Source organism: Salvelinus alpinus, chromosome 20 (assembly GCF_045679555.1).
Source record: "Salvelinus alpinus chromosome 20, SLU_Salpinus.1, whole genome shotgun sequence".
NCBI lineage: Eukaryota > Metazoa > Chordata > Actinopteri > Salmoniformes > Salmonidae > Salvelinus > Salvelinus alpinus.
In genome coordinates this window covers 33,430,675-33,449,450 of record NC_092105.1, presented here as the reverse complement: position 1 = coordinate 33,449,450, position 18,776 = coordinate 33,430,675, and the positions used below count along the sequence as shown (strand labels likewise).

General features: G+C 41.8%; 1 protein-coding gene across 4 annotated transcripts in view; it reads left to right on the top strand.

The window, feature by feature from the left end:
• Positions 1 to 18,776, top strand: part of LOC139546693 (diacylglycerol kinase beta) — a 153,546-nt gene that overhangs the window by 10,327 nt on the left and 124,443 nt on the right. The gene's annotated exons all lie outside the window — the stretch shown is intronic.

The window sequence follows — 18,776 nt, the reverse complement described above, 5'->3', positions numbered from 1 at the left end:
GTTGTGCTGTCAGAAAACTTAATAATGGTGCTGGAGTCGTGGGCTGCCACACAGTCATGGGTGAACAGCGAGTACAGGAGGGAACTAAGCACACACCCCTGAGGGGCTCCCGTATTGGAGGATGTATTGTTGCCTACCCTCACCACCTGGGGGCAGCCCATCAGGAAGTCCAGGATACAGTTACTGAGGGAGATGTTCAGTCTCAGGGTCTTGAGCTTAGTGATGAGCTTGGAGCGCACTATGGTGTTGAACACTGAGCTATAGTCAATGAACAGCATTCTTACATAGGTTTTCCTTTTGTCCAGGTGGGAGAGGGCAGTGTGGAGTGCAATAGAGATTGCATCATCTGTGGATCTGTTGATGTGGTATGCAAATTGGAGTGGGTCCAAGGTGTCTGGGATGATGGTGTTGATGTGAGGTGCTCTCAGACATAGTTCCGTGTTGCTTGCCTCAAAGCAAAGATAGAAGGAATTTAGCTAGTCTGGTAGGCTCGCATCACTGGGCATCTCACGGCTGGGTTTCCCTTTATAATTTGTGATAGTTTGCAAGCCTTGCCACATCCCCACACTCATACAAACAAGTCACTTCAAGCTGACAGCAGATAGAGGGTTGGGGCCTATACTGACTGATGAGGAGACATTGTGATGCTTTTATCATGAGTACCACAGTCACTTCCTGAAGAGGGGATCCTGCGTTCCATTGTTGCTTCCTGCCAGCACGCATATCCACATTGGCACAATGTGTTGCTATCGAATAAATGTATATACTTGAGATGTTTCTCATATGTCACATGTACTTTATCATTGGCAGTGTACAAGTTTCAGGAACGTTTAAACTGGAATGGCACTCTCAGTAATGGTTGCACAAAAATAACTAGTGACCTTAGAACTATAAGGTTCTATCTGAAAAAATATGTTTCCAAGATAATTGGTTTTAAAGTTCAGAACTCTCATTGGTTTGAATGATGTCAGCAATTTTTTATAAACATCATGAATTGGGTAATTTGCAAACCACGCCCTCAAATATTTTAATGAGCATCCAACTCTACATTATGAAGTAACTGGGCTTGGTATGGGCTAGCCCGTGCTGGGCTCGGTGTGGGCTAGCCCATGTTGGGCTGGTGTCCTCTAGCCTGTGTTGGACTGGTGTGAACTTTGTGTGGGTTAGCCTGTGGTGGGCTTAATATGGGCTAGCACCATGTTGGGCTAGCCTGTGCTGGGCTAGTGTAGGCTAGCCCATGTTGGGCTGGTTTAGGCTAGCCCGTGTTATCTGAATGGAAGATAAACTGAATACTGGGTGAGACATGCGTGTATCAAGAGTCTCAGAGCAGGAGTGCTGCCCCCCCCCCCCCCCCCGTCTATATAATCTTATTCACTATGATCTAAAAGGCTAAATTGATACTAGATCAGTACCGAGACGCTTGTGGATATGAGTCCTAGCTGTGCCTGTCTGGCATTGGCTGTCTTCTCATTACCTTTGACTGATTATGCTCTTTCAAACTACCCCTCACTCCATGTATTTCCTTATCTCTCTCTCCCACTACCTCTCTCCCCCCTCTCTCTCTCCCCCTCTTTCTCTGCCTCCCTCCTTTCTTCCTCCTCCCCTCTCTCCCCTTCTTCCTCTCTCTCTAGGGAAGGTGATGTCTTGCACCTCCATTCCTCTTTTATCGTCGTGGTGATCAGTGTCCTAATTTGGCAGTGCTGTCTCTCTAACATGCTCCAGCCATTCAGGCGAGATAAACGGCTCACTCCAGTGCAAGTTGTGCATTTATGTTTCAGTAGGTACTAGTGAGGTAGAGTACACTCGAGGTGGAGTACACGCTCACTCCCTTTAGTCCTACCTTGATTTTTCTTTACATGTTTTGCAGGTCGTTCTTAAGACATTTTGGTATGTCTGTTTCCTGAAATGGGAGAGAACTGGTAAACATTTGCCCTGGTCGTACTAGAACTAGGGAGAGACGGTAAAGTTTGTTTCCCTTGGCAGTGTAAAGATAAACAGATCTGGGATCAGGCTGCGCTGTCTTGACCCTGAATACTGGCAAGACAGCACAAACAGATCTGGGACCAGGCTACCCTTGGAGAGGAATACGATTCAGATGCTGATGAGTAGGTGGCTGATTATGCTCTCAGAATTTGGACACACACAGGTGGAAGAGGAAAGTGTGAGTGTTATTTTGATTGTTGTGTTCAAAAGAAAGACTGTAGGTGAGTGTGTGTAAGAGAGAGAGGTAGAATCAACTTATATAAATGTAAATCTGTTCCTTCCAATTTTGTTTTTAAATCACATCAACACATTATTGCAAGATATAGAGTTTTCAAAAACCTCAGTCGAATGAAATATTAAAGCTTACAGTAGAGGAAGAAACAGTGGTCAGTGAGTCTGGAGAGAGTAGTACTCGTTGTACTGTCTGACGACACTGCATATGGCTTGAGGACACAGAAAACCTTTGAGTCACCATTGTCTCTACAGTACCAGACATGTCAGGTGTTGACTGGCATCCCTTTAATTTAATGGACATTTGAGGAATTTAGCAGACCCATATGCATTGGGTGCGTATCCACCCACGGTGCTCAGAATGACAGAAATCACATTTTGATTATGGTTATTCATCTTAACAGAAAATTAAACTCAAGGAATCAGCGTGCATCCTTCTTACCTAATTCCGCTGGGCACTTTAAAGATGTTCAAAAAACTGCCACATTTACTTTTCATCAGCTAACAAGACGAGTAAGGAACAGCAAAATCACTAGCCTATGTCAATCTAATATCTCCCATAGTAGAAAAGTTCACTTATTATATTGGTCAGCTTGTCGTTCTGTGCGAGAAATAAATTTTCTATTCCAAACAGACTTTGGGGCAGTTGTAGGACAATAGATCCCAAATTCATACAACCACTAGACCTAGGCTACATTATTGTAATAATGGAGCTGTGAGTCGGGAAGCAGGTGAAACGTTTAATAAAACAAAACCAGGAACGAGACAATTCCATGTGGCTACACGCCGGTACACAAGAATAATACCAACTAGTGAGTGAACATAAGATTGACATATAAGTGGGGAGGAAATTAGGAAGGTAATGACGTCCAGGTGTGAATCATAATGATTAACAGGTGCACGTAATGATTAGTGCCAGGTGTGCGTAATGATGAATCCCAGGAATGGTGGTTACCGGGGACATCGTACGCCGGAAGGGGAGGAGCAGGAGAAGATGTGACAATTATTGTATTTTTTTTAAAAGCAATGAGGCTGATGCAACAGATTGGAACGTTTAGCTTAAAATGTTGATAAACTATTATTTATTTAAAACATTTTATTTAACTAGGCAAGTCGTTTAAGAACATTCTTATTTACAATGACGGCCTACCCCGGTCAAACCCTAACGACGCTGGGCCAATTGTGCACCGCCCTATGGGACTCCCAATCACTGCCAGTTGTGATACAGCCTGGAATCGAACCAGGGTCTGTAGTGATGCCTCTAGCACTGAAATGCAATGCCTTAGACCGCTGCGTCACTCGGGAGCCGACATTATAAGCGCAGAAATGCACACAAGGCAGTAGGCAACGCGTAAATGTTCGTTGCATAATGCAATTAGCTGGAAAACACCTTTGTCAGAAGTGCCACGCACATCTCACTGGGCACAAACGTCAATTCAACATCTATCCACGTTGGATCAATGTCATTTCATTGAAATTACGTAGAAACAACTTTATTCAACCAGTGTGTGCCCAGTGGGATGTCAGCGGTTTCATGTGTGTAATGTATAACTTCAAATTGAACCAAATCGTTTGCACAACTACTGGTTTCAATTTAATTGTCGGCCAACTTACAAGCAAATAGTTAATGAAATTATTGTTACAAATCAACTGGCAATGTTGCTAGCCAACTAGCCTGCTAACGATAGCCCTACCAGCCAGCTAACGTTACTTTAAAACTGAATGAGTCAGCCAGTTGCTATTAATAGCTAGCTTACAGCTACATTAAAATAAAATACAGTTTTGGAAATACATAACGCCATCTAACCAGTTATCAAAGAATGTTAGCTATATGCAGTTATCTTAGCCAGAAAGCTAGCCAGCCAGCTATAGTTAGCTATTTAGCCAACTAGCTATTAGCCTAGCCACCCTAGCCAACCACCACAGTTACTGAAACATAACCGCATATTAAAAGCAAAGAGAGAGCAGAGACTTACAGATTGATGGTTGGGGCCCATCCAATGAGTGCAGGCTGAGTTGGCTACCAAAGCGAAGGGGAGGCGAGTGCTTCACCTGGCCGATATCCAAAATATCTATATTCCAGATGTCAGTCAGCTAGAGAGCTACTAAGCCAAGGTGGAAAAATTTACAAAACTTCATGTTCATGTTTTGCCGAAAAGTTGACAAAACAAAAAGGAGAACAGACGAAGTACTACACAAAGAGGTAGCAGGTATGATTTTCTCTTTAGTTTTGAACCCACAGCAAGAAAGCACTAATGGGTTCCCACTAAATAAAACAGCCACAAATGTGAATAGTATTAGATGCGGCCAGCTTGCGCTAGCTACTGAGCTAGCATACGAGCTCGGTAGCACAAAGTAGATCGTCCTCATAACGTTGAGAAATAGTGCATTGTGGGTAGTTTAGAGGTTATCCGGAAATAAGTGAATAAATATGTAATAACTCTAAACAACTATGTTTGCACTTATAGGTAACCAGATCGTGACTATAACTAAGTTACTACGTTTTTGACCACAGTGTGTTGTTACATTGGTGAGTAAAAACGAATACTTCCTACCCTTTAAGTATATGTTTTCAAAATGCCTAGTGCTTCCAGCTCATTGCAAAGTGGTGTGTGACGCGCTGAAGCCTGCCTACCATTGCCTATATACACCTAAATGGCGAATGGGAAGCGCTCTTCAATTACTAGTTGAAAAATAAAAATAGTAGCTCTTTTTAAAGTTTTTTTAACACTGGATTGCATTTAGAATTGTTATGCAATGATTGGGCTTATAAAAGCACATTTCACTCCAGCAGCAATGAAGAAGCTGTTTGAGAAGCTGTAGCAGCAGCTCTCACACTGTCTGAGATTTTCTGTTCATACGCTCTGTATCTGTATGCTGTGCTTGTTTGATAAAGATAACAACTAACGAAAATAGACACACGGCAATTTAATTCCACAAAATTATGCAAATTAACCTATAAATTCCACTAAATTGTGCAAATTAACCTATGGACCGATAAACATGACCGGTGAAATGTATTTACATCGACTGGTATTTACATCAATGAATAGGCAAAAATATAATTCTCACAGACAGTTGGCGGACAGCAGTTTTACTTAGCGGCTTTTCATTTTTTTTATGCTCCAGCCATAAACGGCTCACTCCAGTGCAAGTTGTGCATTTATGTTTCAAGTTGTGCATTTATGTTATGTTATCGACCAAAAGCCAACTTTTACCAGGGAACAGATAGAGCATGTTGAGTGGAGATAGAGAAAACCTTGGCCCATCTGTGTAGTAGTGGAAGTGCTCTGCAGAGCTGGGAGACGAAAAAAGACAAGAGGCTGAGTATGAACACAAAGTCGTCAATATCCATTCTCCTTTCCTCTCTTTTCTTCACAAAATCAACAGTCTGAATGGCTGAAAAACTCACTGCAGTCCATTAGAACACTGAAAGGAGAGAGGAAGTCTGGCAAAATAATGGTTAGATTGACTCTCTGTCTGTGTCTGTGTGAGCTTTTTTCTCATTTAATTTTGGCAAGTTTCTGATTCATAAATAAAAGGGTTGCACGTTGCTCATTCCATGACTCTTCTTCCTGTGGAACAACTTAAAAATAGAAGCCTTACTCATACCACTCACAGGTCATGTTTTGTAATTTGTCATGCAGACTGGGGGAGGTGTGTATCAAAAGGATTCCCTGATTCCTATTCTGTATAATTGAGCTCATAAAGAATGCTCTGTCTTCCCACATACTCTGATGACAGTGAAGGCACCATGTTGTGCATTTCGTATACATGCATCATATTAAATCTAGAATTTTTGGGGAACTCCAATTAACAATATCTCCCTTTCTTGTGAAATGACTGAAATATAGAAGCTTTACACCACTCATAGACCTTGTTTTGTCAGGAAGGAGATTAGAGTGCAGGATTCTCCGTTTAACATTTTGTATACAGTGCATTCGGAAAGTATTCAGACCCCTTGAGTTTTTTTACATTTTGTTACGTTACAGCCTTATTCTAAAATTGATAAAATATGTTTTGCCCACATCAATCTACACATAATACACTACAATGATAAAGCTAAATCTGTTTATTAGAAATGTTAGCAAATGTATTCTAAATAAAAAACTGAATTTATTTATTTTCAAAAGTATTCAGATTCTTTGCTATGAGACTCGAAATTGAGCTCAGGTGCATCCTGTTTCCATTGGTCATCCTTAAGATGTTTCTACAACTTGATTGGAGTCCACCTGTGGTAAATTCAATTGATTGGACATGATTTGGAAAGGCACACACCTGTCTATATAAGGTTCCACAGTTGACAGTCCATGTCAGAGCAAAAATCAAGCCACGAGGTCGAAGGAATTGTACGTAGAGCTCCGAGACATGATCTGGGGAAGAGTACCAAAAAATGACTGTAGCATTGAAGGTCCCCAAGAACACAGTGACTTCCATCATTTTTAAATGGATGAAGTTTGGAACCACCAAGACTCTTCCTAGAGCTGGCCCGCCCGGCCAAACTGTGCAATCGGGGGAGAAGGGCCTTGGTCAGGGAGGTGACCAAGAACCCGATGGTCACTATGACAGAGCTCCAGAGTTCCTCTGTGGAGTTGGGGGAACCTTCCAGAAGGACAACCATCTCTGTATCTCTTCACCAATCAGGCCTTTATGGTAGAGTGGCCAGACGGAAGCCACTCCTCAGTAAAACGTACATGACAGCCCTCTTGGAGTTTACCAAAAGGCACCTAAAGGACTCTCAGACCATGAGAAACAATATTCTCTGTTCTGATGGAACCTAGATTGAACTCTTTGGCCTGAATGCCAAACATCACATCTGGTGGAAACCTGGCACCATCCCTACGGTGAAGCATGGTGGTGGGGATGTTTTTCAGCGGCAGGGAATGGGAGACTAGTCAGTATCGAGGGAAAGATGAATGGAGCAAAGTACAGAGAGATCCATTGATGAAAACCTGCTCCAGCAGGACAACGACCCTAAGCCAAGACAACACAGGAGTGGCTTCGGGACAAGTCTCTGAATGTCATTGAGTGGCCCAGCCAGAGCCCGGACTTGAACCTGATTGAACATCTCTGGAGAGACCTGGAAATAGCTGTGCAGCGACGCTCCCCATCCAATGTAACAGATCTTGAGAGGATCTGCAGAGAGGAATTGGATAAATTCCCAAATACAGGTGTGCCAAGCCTGTAGCGTCATACCCAAGAAGACTTTAAGCTGTAATCGCTGCCAAAGTTGCTTCAACAAAGGGGTTTATTAGCATATAAACTGTGTATAAACAGGTTTTTGCTGTGTCATTATGGGGTATTGTATGTAGATTGATGAGGGAAAACAACATTTTAATACATTTTAGAATAAGGCTGTAATGTAACAAAATGTGAAAAAAGTCAAGGGGTCTGAATACTTTCCGAATGCACTGTAATTGAGTTAATTCAGTATACTCTGTATAGTGTCTGTGAGTATAACAGAAAACCTGAGAAAAATCCATTCCGGAAGTTTTTTTAATTCATTTTTTTAATGTTCTATTCAATGCCATTACAGTATCCATTGACTTAGGTCTCAAATTGCAGTTCCTGTGCCTTCCACTAGATGTCAACAGTCTTTAGAAATTGTTTCAGGTTTGTATTCTGAAAAATGAGGAAGTAAGAGCAGTCGGAGTGAGTGGACCGTAAAGTGTCACAGAGCTTTTTCATGCGCACGACCGAGAGAGTGCCTTTCTTGTTTACCTTTTATATTGACAACGTTATTGTCCGGTTGAAATATTATCGATTATTTAGGCTAAAAACAACCTGAGGATTGAATAGAAACATCGTTTGACATGTTTCTATGAACTTTACGGATACAATTTTTTGATTTTTTTACTGAAGAAAACGGGCGAACAAAACGGAGGTTTTTGGATATAAAGAGACTTTATCGAACAAAAGGAACATTTATTGAGTAAATGAATGTCTGCTGAGTGCAACCATATGAAGATAATCAAAGGTAAGGGATTCATTTTATCTCTATTTCTGACTTGTGTAACTCTTCTACTTGGCTGGTTACTGTTTGTAATGATTTGTCTGCTGGGCTATGTTCTCAAATAATCGTAAAGTATGCTTTCGCCGTAAAGCATTTTTAAAATCTGACACCGTGGTTGGATTCACAAGAAGTTAATCTTTAAACCTATGTAAAATATGTTTTGTTTTCAGAATTTTTATAATGAGTATTTCTGTATTTGAATTTGGCGCCCAGCAGTTTCACTGGCTGTTGAAGAGGTGGGACGCTAACGTCTCACGTACCCAAGAGAGGTTAAAAAGTAGTAAGTAGTTGCAAAGTTGCTAATTAGCTAAAATGCTAAATTTGTCTATCATGTGATTCAAACACACAACATTTTGGCTGCTAGACTTTCGCGTATACACCTACCCATCCTCCCCAACCAACCTCCCTCCTATTGTTTCTGCCTTAATAACTTACTGCCTTCATCTGTGATTGAAATGCACTGTATAAAAATAAGTGCGGTGGACACCATTCTTTCTTTTTCTTTTTCTATCACCAATTTAGGAAAAGTAATTTGTGTCTATTTCACGATAATTTGTGATCGTAGATTGGTCCTTCCCCATGGTGTGTGGACGTCACAGGTTGACGTGCACTGCAAACGATCATGTTTTGTGTGTATTCACGTGCCCATGCACACATACTCCACACTAAGACAGAAACTGATCCATAAGGTGCCACTCTGCTGCTGAACCTCCCCCTACCTCCCCCTCCTCCTATTGTGCATCTCCTTGTTGTGTGCACACTTACTGTATGATGTCAGAGTTGCTAGGCAACCTTGTGAGCAAGCCAGAATCCCTCTCTGCACAGAGGGGAGGCCCTATCCTATTGATTGGCAAGTGCTTCTGTCTCCCCATCGGCCCCTCCACTTCCCTTACCCTACCCTTTCTCCTTCCCCCGGATGCACACACACACACACACACACACACACACACACACACACACACACACACACACACACACACACACACACACACACACACACACACACACACACACACACACACACACACACACACACACACACACACACACACACACACACACACACACACACACACACAACCAGCTCCACTCCTCTCTTTGTCCTCCACCTCTACTGTAGGTCTCCAATCTCCAAGCATGCATGCTCTACGTCTGAACTAGCCTTGCTGCAGCCTCATTATCACAGTGTAGTAGTGGTAGTGCTCTGCAGAGCTGAGAGACGAGAGGCCGAGGGCTACGGGACAGAAGGGTGAGGGTTTGCCGACCACCACGGACAAGCACCCTCTCCCTGCCTGTTTCATTAGGCTTACACTATGACCAAAGCTGGCAGCAGGCAATGATCAGCTAGTGGGAAATCTGATTTTCAAAATGTTGATGCCATATTTATAATTATATATAATACATGTGTAACGGATGTGGAATGGCTAGCTAGTTAGCGGGTACGCGCTACTAGCATTTCAATCAGTTACGTCACTTGCTCTGAGACTTAAGTAGGGTTGCCCCTTGCTCTGCAAGGGCCGCGGCTTTTGTGGAGCGATGGGTAACGACGCTTCGTGGGCGACTGTTGTTGATGTGTGCAGAGGGTCCCTGGTTCGCGCCCATGTCGGGGCGAGGGGACGGTTTAAAGTTATACTGTTACACATACAACAAATGTTCCACCAACAGGTTTTTGTGACAATGCAATAAACAAAGCACACTGACTTTGGATGCTTCAATATCATGGTTTGCATTTTCAACACCACAATAAATAGACTAGTTCAATCTCGACAAACAGAAAATAGGTCCCTCCTTACCTTGTCGGTATCTCTGAATGTCATTAATATTTGGGGTGTTTGGTAACAGATGTCTCTTTCCATTCATCAAATGCCCGCTGCACAGTTTGGATTGATTAATTGATTTTATTTGTCAGTAAAGAAAAATGCATAAATACAAAGAGTAAAAAAAACAACAAGTGACCGGGATTGCACATTATAGTCAGGGACTTATTTCCATCGGGGTCCCTATTTCTTTTTACATCAGTACATGCAATTACATAGATACAGAAACATTACAGAGATACAGACACATTCATGAGATACAGACTAAAAAGTTATAATGTTCACACATTAGCCAGCTGTAGACATTCTATTTAAAAGTGGTTATGGTTGGTATGGTTTTGAGTTGCTTTGTTCCACTCAATCGCACTGGTATATTTAAAACAGTCAATTTTAGAGTCTCTGGCTCTGGTATTATGCTCTAACAAATGTCTCTAACAAATGAAAAATAGTTGGATAAGTACCTGGGGGCTGAGTCCGTGATAAGTCTGTGGACCAGACCAAGTTGAATCAATTGGGGAGCCTAATAAATACAACAACAAAAAATACAAAACAAGTTTAATAAATACTACTTTTTTCCCACAGATAGACAGCCTAGCCGCTTAAAATGCTTCACCTCCAGATGAGTATGAGAGGGGAGTTTACAATTCTTGTTTTGGCTGGTCTGTAGCTTATTCTTTAGATGTTTAGGGCTGCTGGTGAACAATGATGTGCAGGCATAATCAAAGTGACACTGGACTAGTGCACTTGCCAGAGTCCTTAGGGTGTCTGTAGGTTTCCGTCCAATTGGCGACAAATTTCCATGCGAATATTCTAAAATCTGCATAAAAACAATATGCGCATTTTCCAATCAGAGTTGTTTCCATCAAATTGACATGTGGATAAATCTCTGAGTAAATATGTAGTGCACATAAAAATAACTTTATTGCATAAATTCCCAGGTACCGAATAAAAAATACAAGTTAAATGGGTTTCCATCGCATTTTAATCTCTAGGCCTACTGATGGTTTTGTCACAAAAAATGTTGCATAGGTACAGCGAGTGTGCCCACTCTGGTATTACACATGTGCTCCAGCGAACAGCTCGCAGATACAATGCAGGTATAGCAGGTATAGCAGGTATAGCAGGTATAGCAGGTATAGCAGGTATAGCAGGTATAGCAGGTATAGCAGGTATAGCAGGTATAGCAGGTATAGCAGGTATAGCAGGTATAGCAGGTATAGCAGGTATAGCAGGTATAGCAGGTATAGCAGGTATAGCAGGTATAGCAGGTATAGCCTACTACATGATGAGATAATTATGGACAAAAGTGTTTTTTATGTTTTTTAAATATTTTTTTTGTCAAACGGCAGCCAAGCATCAATCATCATGTCACCAGAATAAGACCCTCAATATTTATTGAAAGGAGCATCAAGCTCATCACCGTGCACTTTCACCACCCTGTGAAGTTCATAATCATTTGTTTAATCTAGCCTAATATATTACACGCTTTTCCATGATGTTGTGACCTTTTTATCCGACATGTACTTTACTCACATAAAAAGGTTGGATGGAAACCAGGTTAATGTCAGGCCATTTTGAGGATGCTGCAATTATATTTTGGACGAACGTGTGCATACCTACAGGAGACATTTGAAGTAGCCTAATCAGATTAAAACATTGTGACTGGTTGTGATTATGCCACATATAAAATGTAACACATTTGAAAAGTTAAACGGCAAATATTTTGGCTATATTGAACCATTAGGTTCTAGGTGTGTGAGGAAAAGCTGCTTGGATTGGAGAGGAGGCAGAGCGCACCTTAAGCGTTCCTGAAAAACTGGGCCTGCCAGGTTATATAGGACGACTTGGGTCATGATGGAATGATGATCTGCAACAGACAGAGCATCTCAGTATCAGAAGTAAAAATACAGCCAGACTGGTCTGGTACTGTACCTTTCTAGACCTATAAACTGTCAAGACTACTGATCCATAAGGTGCCACTCTGCTGCTGAACCTCCCCCTACCTCCCCCTCCTACCTCCCCCTCCTCCTATTGTGCTTGTTGTGTGCACACTTACTGTATGACGTCAGAGTTGCTAGGCAACCTTGTGAGCAAACAGAATCCCTCTGCACAGAGGGGAAGTCCCATCCCGTTGATCGGAAAGTGCCTCTGTCTCCCCCTCGGCCCCTCCCATCATTTCCCCCCTACCCTACCCTCTCTCCTTCCCCCGGATTCATGCACACACACACACACACACACACACACACACACACACACACACACACACACACACACACACACACACACACACACACACACACACACACACACACACACACACACACACACACACACACACACACACACACACACACACACACACACACACACACAGACAACCAGCTCCACTCCTCTCTCTGTCCTCCACCTCCACTGTACATCTCCAATCTCCAAGCATGCATGCTCTACGTCTGAACTAGCCTTGCTGCAGCCTCATTATCACAGTGTAGTAGTGGTAGTGCTCTACAGAGATGAGAGATGGGAGGCTGAGTATAAACTTAGAGGTGGTAATATCCACTCTCCTTTCCTCTCTTTTTTCTTCGCAAAATCAACAGTCTAAATGGCTGAACAACTTACTGCAGTCCATTAGAACACTAAATAGATAGAGGAGGTCTGGCAAAAGGATGGTTAGATTGATTCTCTCTGTCTGTGTCTGTGTGGGCTTTTTTCTCATTGGCTTTTATCAAGTTTCTGACTCAGAAATAATAAGGGTTGCACATTGCTCATTGCATGATTCATTCAATCATCAGGGGGGACCACAAGACCTGACTCTTCTTCCTGTGGAACAACTTAAAAATAGAAGCCTTACTCATACCACTCACAGGTCATGTTTTGTCATTGTCCTGCAGACTGGGGGAGGTGTGTATCAAAAGGATTCCCCGATTCCTATTCTGTATAATTGAGCAGTGAAGGCATCATGGTTTGCATTTCGTATATACACATGCATCATATTCATTCTCTGATTTTTGGGGGAACTCCAAGTAAGTAACAAGATAACATTTTCTTGTGAAATGACACACGCGCATGCACCTACATACACACACACACACACACACACACACACACACACACACACACACACACACACACACACACACACACACACACACACACACACACACACACACACACACACACACACACACACACACACACACACACACACACACACACACACACACACACACACACACACACACACACACACACACACACATACACACACACACACACAGACAACCAGCTCCACTCCTCTCTCTGTCCTCCACCTCCACTGTACGTCTCCAATATCCAAGCATGCATGCTCTGCTGCTGCACCATTATCACATGCCACCCTTTAACGTTGTATGGACGAGGGTAGTTATCAGGTACGACAGGACTTTCATTTTGGATCAACACCTTTTTCTCCCTGTCTGCCTGTGTCACGACCTCCGCCGAAGTCGGTCCATCTCCTTGTTCGGGCGGCGTTCGGAGGTCGGCGTTGCCGGCCTTCTAGCCATCGCCGATCCACCTTTCATTTTCCATTTGTTTTGTCTTGTCTTCCCACACACCTGGTTCCAATTCCATAATTACATGTTGGTTATTTAACCTTCTGTTTCCCCCATGTCCTTGTCCGGAATTGTTTATTGTAAATGTATGTGCACGTTATGTCTGGCGTGTGAAGGGTTTTGTCCCATTGTATATATTGTTTTTTGTTCACGGTGATTTTTATTATTAAACTGCGCCGTTGTAACACAGTCTTTGCTCTCCTGCGCCTGACTTCTCTGCCGCCAGTATGCACTCATTAGAGCCTATGACTGGCTGTGAGACAGAGGAGAGAAAGGAGAGACTGTTAGGCTACACATGGAGATTGTTTGTTTGGTCTATTTTAGTATATTTACAAAGTACATGACCGCAGGCTGACCAGTTTTGAACACATTTCTGTTTTTAGACTTCCTTCCAGGCTTTATTATCCAATAATTGGGATTCATACTTTCTTTATTTCATTTTCTTTCTTTTTTTGCCTTCCACGTACATTCTCAAACCCATAGAACCTTTATTCAACTCATCTGTTTACAGAAACAGTATGGCCGTGTCTGGGAAAATGCCAAGAAATGTCACTGTCTGAATGTGACACTGCGGTGCTTCACAGTTGGGTTTTTACATCCATTCACCCTTGAGATAGGCCTACACAAACTCAAATCTTCATTAGTCTAAGTGTATTCAATTCAATTAATCTATATTTAGCCAGGATAGTCCACTCAGCAATTTGTAAAGTAATGGCATAACCAGGTGTCGACCTGAGAAAAAGTCATACTTATAGAACTTGAGCAATGGATATTGATTGATTCATCGAGTCATTTGTTAAGAACTGAAAGGCAGGAAAACTGAGACGTGACCTCGCTAGCTCCAAATATGATGAATTCCATATATTCCACTAGCTTGGTACTCTCAAAGGAATATGGTAATATTCTATTTTTTGGGACTCCGAGTTGGAAGTAAACTGTTCCTGTGGGGAAACATATTCATATTTATTGCTGTTATGGGAGAGTAACAGAAATTCACCAGCCATGATTAATGGACAAATGATCTTATGAAACTCTGGATCACATTAATGATCAAAATGAACAGGAAAGAAGATATTGTACCTCAGGTTTGATAAAGCTGTGCCAGGCTAGCTTGACAGATGTAACCTGGCCCAGTGCTGGCAAAGTACTGCCCAAATCAAAACACCAACTGGGCACTTTAATTATATCGGGACACTAACACCCACCTGGCTCCCTGCCAGGCTCCCTCAAATAGTAAGAATATTTTGGATGAGCACACACACAAGCTCAGACAATCTGCTCTCAAATGACTTTCCAGGAACTGGATGATTTGACAGGAACATGGACAAATACAGACCATACTGATAGAGATCAGACCCTCTGTGTTTGGTTGTATTGAGAATAGGTACTGAAAATAGGCCTAGATGCTGCCCCATAGTTTATGTACAGACAAAGGTCTCTCTATGTTTTCTAATACCATTAGAGTAATGGATCCTCCATATTGTCTGACCACCTCTTCAGTAAAGTAGGAGAGAATGGGGTATGCTGAGCCATTTTTTACATTCAGCATCACTACTTTAAGGGAAATATAATATTCTTTCTAGCAAAGATATTTACATGCACTGAGTGTACAAAACATTAAGAACACCTGCTCTTTCCATGACATATACTGACCAGGTGAATCCAGGTGAAAGCTTTGATCCCTTATTGATGTCACTTGTTAAATCCACTACAATCAATGTGGATGAAGGGGAGGAGACAGGTTAAAGAAGGATTTTTAAGCCTTGAGACAATTGAGACATGGATTGTGTATCTGTGTGCCATTCAGAGGGTGAATGGGCAAGACAAAATATTTAAGTGCCTTTGAACGGGGTATGGTAGTAGTTGCCAGGCGCACCAGTTTGAGTGTGTCAAGAACTGCAACGCTGCAGGGTATTTCACGCTCAACAGTTTCCCATGTGTATCAAGAATGTTCCACCACCCAAAGGACATCCAGCCAACTTGACACAACTGTTGGAAGCATTGGAGCCAACATGGGTAAGCATCCCTGTGGAATGCTTTCAACACCTTGTAGAGTAAATGCCCCAATGAATTTAGGCTGTTCTGAGGGCAAAAGAGGGTGCAATGTATTGTACACTCAGTGTATATTTCAGGATGTTGTGTATTCTTGGAATTCATGTAAACATCACAGTTTTGAAAACATAGCTTTTCCAAAAATGTGGTCTCTTGGCATAGGGACAGGGTAAGTTGAGCCGCCTTGGGGTAAGTGGGTGGTGGTGTCCTGTGACAGTGGGTGATGGTGCTGGTAGGTCAAGGTTTAATTCATGGAGATGTGGTATATTGCATATCTTAAATGTATGCCTACATTTAGATAAAGATCTCTCTGTTCAATATCACTTACCCTTCCATTTCTTGACCAGTTGTCTAGGACAGAGATGTTGTTTCAATGTGCCAATTTGTAGAAAAGTTCTCTGCATTTGAGGCCACTAAGCCCATGAAACTGGTCCACGAGATTCTTAATATAATTAGCAAGCTCAGCCTCCATGTCGTCAGATAAGACCTTGTGTGCCTCTGCTACTGTATCATTGCCTCTCTTTCGCACAGGTACATGTTTGTTTTCTTTTTTTGTTAATGTACTGTACCTCTTCAGTGTCATTCAGTTTATTTTTTCATCCCTTGCTGCTGCTCAAATGGACTTCTTCCCTTCTCTCACTTCCTTGCCTGCTTGCTCAAGAACCTCAAGGGGGCTAGACCCCTGCTTGTTTTATGTTTATGTACACAGGCCATGATGATATCTGCTCAATAACAATGCACTATCTTGAGTTCATATGCATGACACATTGCAAAAATATTGTGCATTAAACTGGCAACATGTTATAATCATTTGTATGGGGTATGTTGGCCATTGGCTCAACATACCACAAGGCAAATATTTTGAATATATTATCCCACACAGTTAAAAATATGCACTTTCATGATAGGTTTAGAACCTCAAATGCTGTACAAAACAATCTTAAAACGTTCAACTTTGGTTTAGATACAAGCATCATGAAACCTATAACACAATACCATTAATTTGACTTTCTGAAAATCTAACCTGGACTCAGGCATAGACATAACATAGTAAAATAAAATCTGGGGAAACTCAATATAGTCTGATATGTAAAGTTTTATGGTATGTATTAATTTGTGGATCTCCATCATCCATTTTGTATGAATAACAATTTGTTGTGGCTAACGTTAGTTAGGTTGCTAGGTGACTGATGCTAATGTTAGCTAGGCGGCTAAGATTAGCTAGGCTAGGGGTTAGGGTTAGGAATTAGGTTAAGATTATGGTTAGGGGAAGGGTTAGCTAACATGCTAAGTAGTTGCAAAATAACTAAACAGTAGTAATTAGTTGCATAGTTTCTAAAATGCTAAACTTGTCCATGATAAGATTTGAACACGCAACCTTTGGGTTGCTAGTTGTTCGCTTTATATGCCTACCCATACACCCTGACAAACCACCCTCCTTTCGTTTTTGTGAAGTAACCTTCTGTCTTATGTAGCCATACCAAGTGTAACATATCATAGTAATTTGCGTGTCCTGGATTTTCATGTACTATGTTACATTTAGTCTATGAGACCTGGCTGGAAAGTCCTTTTTTTCTACCTAACTTGTTTACCACTTTTTCCATGTGGTTTCTTCCTTCATCTACTCCATGAAATGATGACCTCTTCCTAATTATTTGTCACATAATTCATTTTGTGTCTGGTTTCCTAGAAACAACCCACTGGGCATAGATGTCAATTCAATGTTTATTCCACATAGGTTCAACATAATTTCATTGAAATGAAGTGGAAACAATGATGATTCAACTAGTGTGTGCCCAGTGGGAAGGGCTGGCTCCACTAAACCTTTGGCTCAACTCATCCCACTCTCCCCTATAGTATACTATAAGTGCCACCCAGGGCTTGCCAAATGTACATTCACACTAGAATGTCCCCAAAAAATATTTGTCACATTCTTCGTAAACAACAGGTGTAGACTGACAGTGAAATGCTTACTTACGGGCCCTTCCCAACAATGCAGAGATAAAGAAAATTGAGAAATAATATAAAAGGTATAACACGTAATAATAAATACACAATGTGTATTGATAACTTGGCTATACTGGTAACTATACACATGGGTATCAGTACCGAGTTGATGTGCAGGGGTACGAGGCAATTGATGTAAATACTGTATACATATAACTAGGAATTAAGTGACTAGGCAACAGGATAGATAATAAACAGTAGCAGCAGCGTATGTGATACGCTTAAAAAATATATAAGTTTGTGCGAAAAGGGTCAATGCAGATAGTCCGAGTAGCTATTTGGTTAACTATTTAACAAACTATTTAGCAGTCGTATTGCTTGGTTCATCGGAACCACTTGCCGTGCGGTAGCAGAGAGAACAGTCTATGACTTGGGTGGCTGGAGTCTTTGACAATTTGTAGGGCCTTCCACTGGCACCACCTGGTATAAACTTCCTGGATGGCAGGGAGTTCAGTCCCAGTGATGTACTAGGCCGTACGCACTACCCTCTGTAGCGCCTTGTGGTCGGATGCCAAGCACTTGTGGTCTGCTTATATCAAACTAGGTCTTTCTAGTCATCCCTCCTCTCTGGGCCTTTCAAATCAGCTTATGCTTTACAATACCTAGAAGTAATAAAAATAAATCTAATTCCCTCAGAATTTACACAGTATTCTCTCTCATTATTGTTCTGTCAGTCTACGCTAGAGGTCTACCTAACTAGTGTACTAAATCTCTCTTGTAATTTCCCTCTCCTCTTTCTGCCAATCAAGTCATTCCATGCCACAGTACTGTGAAATATTGTAGTTTTACCTAGAATTTCATCTTTACAACTTCTAGGAAAAGAATGCATCAGAAAAGCTCTCATAGAATTGGATCAGTTGAAAATCACAGTGTGTGTCTATTCAGTATTCTTGCACATGTTGCATGCACGTGTGTAAAAGTGTATGTGAACGTGAATGTGTGTGTCTGCGTTTGTGCATCTGTATACGCATGTGTGCGTGCGTGCGTGCATGCGTGCGTGTGTGAGTTTGTGTTAGTACATATCTGGTTGACGAGATTCAACTTTGATCTCTCCACACCAACCCCAGGAGTCCAATCTACACCTCT